Source organism: Hemitrygon akajei, chromosome 11 (assembly GCF_048418815.1).
Source record: "Hemitrygon akajei chromosome 11, sHemAka1.3, whole genome shotgun sequence".
In the NCBI taxonomy this organism is placed as follows: domain Eukaryota; kingdom Metazoa; phylum Chordata; class Chondrichthyes; order Myliobatiformes; family Dasyatidae; genus Hemitrygon; species Hemitrygon akajei.
This window is the reverse complement of record NC_133134.1, coordinates 135,281,485-135,287,521: the sequence shown is the minus strand read 5'-3', so window position 1 is coordinate 135,287,521 and position 6,037 is coordinate 135,281,485.

The window sequence follows — 6,037 nt, the reverse complement described above, 5'->3', positions numbered from 1 at the left end:
AGAACACGCTTCAAGCACTGTCAGCAGAACACACAACACTAACGCTGAATCAAAAGCTCTCCAGTTTCCTCCCTGCAAAACACAATGTAACACACTCCACCAACAACTCACCTATAATGCTATTCCTGGTTCGTCCCTTGCGTTCACACTTGGATCTCCTCAAACCCAATCTCAGAAGGGGTATGCAGTACAAAGAGCGGAGACAAATTGAGGGCTCCTCAGTCATGGAGATTTAATGTTTCACTCCTGGGCAAGCATTCCTGGTGAGGGACTACAGAGGTGATCAAAAGAGGGTACTTGTAAAGATTAACGACAGAGCTGAACCACTCTCCTACACATTGGAGATTGCATCTGATGTCATCTGGAGACAACACATCATTCAGTTGAAAAGAGCAGAGTCAATTGTAGAGAAGAAAGGTGGCCAGAGCTGTCAGCGCTACTTCCTGTAGACTCAGAGTCAACTACTACAACCACCACAGAGGAGGCCCTAGAACCTGGGATTGATACAGCCACAAGTCTCAGTTACCAAGCGGAGTAACCCCATTGTCGGGAAGGATGTTATCCCACAAGAGTAAGAAATCCTCCACACCAATTACATCTTTAGGCCTGAATGGGACAATTTAACATTGAGTATATATGTATATATATATTTTCTTAGATGGCTAGAGAGCAATATGTTACATATTTGAGTTAAGATGCATTCTATATTGAGTTGGATTTATAACTGAGCAGGGAGGAGTATTGTATATTTAACATTTCAGTAATATTTGAGTAACATTGTAAATACTGTATATTGCTTGATTAAGCTTTCTTTGTTTTTTACATAATTCATACAGGTTAAATGTAAAAGTATGTGAATGGCATACGTCATTACACCACCACAGCATATGTGCAGGCCTCACTAAAAGTAAAACTAGGAGTGTACAGTTTTATCCCTGGCTCTGTGTTTTTATTTTGATTAGTTTTGTGTTTTGGAGTTACAAAACACTACAATACTCATTGGTTAAGTGATGGGTCCACTCTCCCTACAAAGAAGGAGATACTTCCAGCTAACAAAGTAGTTTAATCACAGATTATTTTATTTTTAGTGATACATGATGTTTAGATGTAACAAATAGTTCTTAACACACATTTTAACACACACAGAGGATTTCTGATCTATAACAATTTCAAATTACTAAAGAAATACAAACCACAAAGCATTTCCAACACAGGTACAATTCTTATGAAGTAGTAAAAGGACCAATGTGTTGCAAAAGCTGAAGATTGAGGAATGAATTCTAGTTTTTCTTTCTTAACCCCAATTTTCTGTCATCTTCTTTGTTATTCCTAACAACCCCTATACTTCTGATATTTTTACTATTTTCTATAGAAGTCACCATCTGCATGTGATGTTTTCCAGTCCTTTGCTAGGACAAATTAACTCACACAGATGGCCTTAAAAGCTTTGGGCAACAGAGATTGCAAATATCCACAATTAGTGCTGTGAGGCTGACCCAATGAGTACAAATATCCCAACTTGTAACCATGTTTGAGGACCTGTGTGCCATATCCCCATTGCATTGCATTGTGCTAATTGACACAAGTCTCCTGATCACTTTGCAAAGCTGTGCCTCTAACTTCAAACTGATTGCTGCTTGCAATTTACATTAAGAACTGGAGACTGGTTCTCATTTACAACTAAAAGCTGAGCAAAGAATATTTGTTAAGAATTTAGCTTTAGCACCAATAACGCTTTGGAAAGGTCATGCCACCAAGCTATAAAGCTAAGTTTAGCAATAAATCTCTCGGGGCCTGAAAATCCATCACATGAAATTTCCTAGATTCTAGGAAAGTACCAGATTAAAAACAGCCAATGTAATGACACTACTCAAGAAAGGACTGAAACAGCAAGCAGAAGAACATACACCAATTAACTTGCCGTATCTGATTTGAAAACTGCTGGAATCCACTATTAAGTAAATAGCAGTAGGACATTTAACTTTTTACAACATAACCATAAAGAATCAATAGGGTTTTACAAAAGGAAAATTTTGTTCGACAAATTTATTAGGATCCAGTGAAGAAATAATGAGGAGGAAGGATAAAGAGGAACTGCCAGACCAGGCTTATGGATTTCCAGAAGGCATTTAATACATTGAAAGTTTACTGCACCTTGAGAGCTCATGTCACAGTGGTTAATATGAAGCATAATAGAAGTCTCAAATGCTTACAATCTATACTAATGATTTAGATGAAGGGACTTAATCCAGAGATACCGGCCACGTGACAGATGCACTGCCACCTGGCTGGTCGGAGGACACACCACATGCCAATCAACATTTGGTCCCTCCCAACTAATCAATGCACACCTAAATTATTGGTCACCTTAATTGGATTATCGTGCCCAGCCCCATGTTATAAAAGGTGAGACTTGTCCCTGGCTCGGTCTCTCTTACAGACCACCTCATTGAAGGTAAGTGCATTGATTTATGTTTGGGAAGGTCTATCGTTTGTCCTGGTAAGGGAGCTGCAGCTATCCAAGGTCAAGGGGGATAGCTGTTGTAGTGCTTTTCCCTTGTTCTTTGTATGTGTAACTGTACCCTGTCCCCACACCGCTTCCTGTGTATTGTAGTTGCTTGTGTTGACCTGACTTCCCCTTTAATAATAAATTCCTTATTATTAAAACTGTGTGTGTCCAGGCCTCTACTGTTGAGACTCAAAGAACCAGTTATTTCCATCACAACAGGGACAAAGTGTATGGTAGCTAAATTTGCTGATGATACAAAGATTAAATGAGGAAGATGAATATTCTGCAGGGACAAGTTGTGTGAATGGCAAATATTTGGCATTAGGGTTATGATATGGTGAAACAAGCGGGTGTTCAGTGCCATCGAGCAGCCTCTCGCTTGCTGCTGCTGGAGGAAGGTGTCTGCATGTGATGGTCTCTGTTTCACTCTCTGATCCTGGAGAAAGGTCCCTGCATTCAAATGGTCTCTCTCTCTCCCTCAATGCTATCAGAGGATAGTGCCAGAGACCTGCCTCTTGAACAAGTTTGATTTACGCCGTTTGTGGATTGGACTCTGCGGTTCACCCTGTGATGTGTTTCCGGTTTCTGGTCGCTCCTTTCCTTCAATTTTGTTGCTATTTTGATTGGGGCAGCTTGCAGATAATGAAGAACTCAGCACAAGGTTGAACTAGAACTGAGCAGAACTGAATATGCCTGGACTCTTTCAATGTTGTGTTTTGTATTTTGTTGCGGTTTTCTGCTGTTTGCATGATTTGTTTTATTTTGCTTGCTGGATGTGGAGTTGATGTTTTTCTTTGAACATTTTCCATGGTTTTCTTTGATTCATGGCTGTCTGAGAATACAAATCTCAGGGTTGTATACTGCAAACATACTTTGATAATAAATGTACTTTGACTTTGATATGTGAAGTTATCCACTTCGGTGGGAAAAGTAGAAAAGTAAAATATTGTTTAAATGGAGAGAGACGACCGAGGGATTTGTATATCCGTATATAGAACACAGAAATCTACAGCACATTACAGGCCCTTCGTCCCACAATGTTGTGCTGACCATGTAACCTACTCTAAAAACTGCCTAGAATTTCCCTAGCGCATAGCCCTCTCTTCTAAGCTCCACGTGCCTATCTAAGAGGCTCTTAAGAAATCCTGTTGTATCCACTTCCACCACCACCACCACCACTCTCTGTGAAAAACTTACCCTGACATCCCCTTGGTACCTATTTCCAAGCACCTTAAAACTATGTCCCCACACATTAGCCATTTCAGTCCTGGGAAAAAGCTTCTGACTATCCACATGGTCAATGCCCCTCACCATCTTATATAACTCCATCAGGTCATCTCTCATCCTCCGCCACTCCAAGGAGAAAATGCCAAGTTCACTCAACCTATTCTTATAAGGTACACACTCCAATCCAGGCAACATCCTTGTAAATCTCCTCTGCACTCTCTCTATAGTATCCACATCTTTCCTGTAGTGAGAATTAAACACCATGCTCCAAGTGGGGTCTGAGCAAGGTCCTATATAGCTGTAACATTACCCCTCAGCTCTTGAACTCAGTCCCATGGTTAATGAATGCCAACACACCATACACCTTCCTAACAATACTCTAAATCTGTGCAGCAGCTTTGAGTGTCCTATGGACATGGACCCCAAGATCTCCCAGATCCTCCACACTGTTAAGAGTCTTACCATTAATATTATATTGTCTTCAAATTTGACCTTCCAAAATGAACCACTACACACTTATCTGGGTTGAAGTCCATCTGCCACTTCTCAGCCCAGTTCTGCATCCTATTGATGTCCCGCTGTAACCTCTGACAACCCTCCAGACTATCCACAACACCCCCAACCTTTGTGTCATCAGCAAACGTACTAACCCATCCCTCCACTTCCTCATCCAGGTCAATTATAAAAATCACAGAGAGGGGTCCCAAAACAGATCCCTGCAGAACACCACTACTCACTGACCTCCATGCAGAATACGAACTATTAACAATCACCCTTTGTCTTCTGGATCCACAAAACAAGGTCTCCTTGGGTCCCACGCCTCCTTACTTTCTGAAGGAGCCTTGCATGGGGAACCTTATCAAATGTCTTACTGAAATCCATATACACTACATCCACTGCTCTACCCTCATCAATATGTTTTGTTAAGTTCTCAAAGAATTCAATCAGGCTCATAAGGCACAACCTGCCCTTGACAAAGCCATGCCAACTATCCCTAATCAGATTATGTTTCTCCAAATGCTCATAAATCCTGCCTCTCCAGATCTTCAACAATTTGCCCATCACTGAAGTCAGACTCACTGGTCTATGATTTCCTGGGTTATCCCTACTCCCTTTCTTGAACAAGGGAACAACATTCACAACCCTCCAATACTTCTCCTGTCCCCATTGATGATGCAAAGATCATTGCAAATGGCACAGCAATCTCCTCCCTCACTTCCAATAGTACCTAGGGTATATCTCATCTGGTCCTAGCGACTTATCTGACTTAATGGTTTTAAAAGCTGCAGTACATCCTCTTTCTTAATGTCTATATGCTCAAGTGTTTCAGTCTGCTGTAAGTCATCCCCACAATTGTCAAAGTCTTTTTCCCTGGTGAATACTGAAGCAAAATATTCATTAAGTACCTCCACTAGCCCCTCCAACTCCATGCACGTTTCCACTATCACACCTGTTTGGTCCTATATATGTGAAACTCTTTGCGCTGAGAGGGTTTGATGATGTGGACACTGAGAAGGTGTTTCCTTTCGGGGTGACCCAGAATTACAAATCAGTTTCATTATATAGGGAGACCCAATTATGAAAGAATTTTTTTCTTTAGAGTGCTTTGAATATGTAGGATTCCTTTTTCCTATGAGCTTGCTGAGGAGAGTGAATTGTCAAGCACACTGAAGGCTGAAATAGATTTTTATTAGCGGTATACAAGGATGCGAGGAATTGCGGGAAACAGGCAAGATAGTGAAGATGAAGATCAGATTAGCAGGCTGCCTCCTACTCCCACCTTTTAATGGCATTGTGCTTTCGTTATTGAGTGAATTGTAAAGATCAGAATTTAGCAATTTACCCTAACTAGTTTGTCCAGGTGTGTATGCAACACAGTGTCTCCTTGTCTCCTCCTCTTCTCCCATTCACCACAAATTTCTAAATGTGAAAATATCTTCTAGATTCTTATCCCGTCAAAACTTTTCATCAATTTAAAGATCATGACACCCTTTAATCTGTGAAGCATATCCGCCTATCCAGTTCACTTGTTGCTCTACCTCAAGATGCATTTTTATGTTAAAATGAACAGTTTTCTGTTTTTAAATAGGCTGGCAAACTGCTCTGCTTTCCCCCCCCCCCCCCCCCAGTGAAATCTCAGCCTTGATTTCAAAAAGACAGTAAGTGACGGCCTGGCTTTACGTCCTCATGCTTCATTATTTGGTTTGACGCCGAGTCACCCGCGCGGTTGTTGCGCGGCCCCTGCCCCGGTCTGCGCTGCTCTGAATGAGCTGCTGGGGGCGCCGCTGTCCGCAGAGTTGC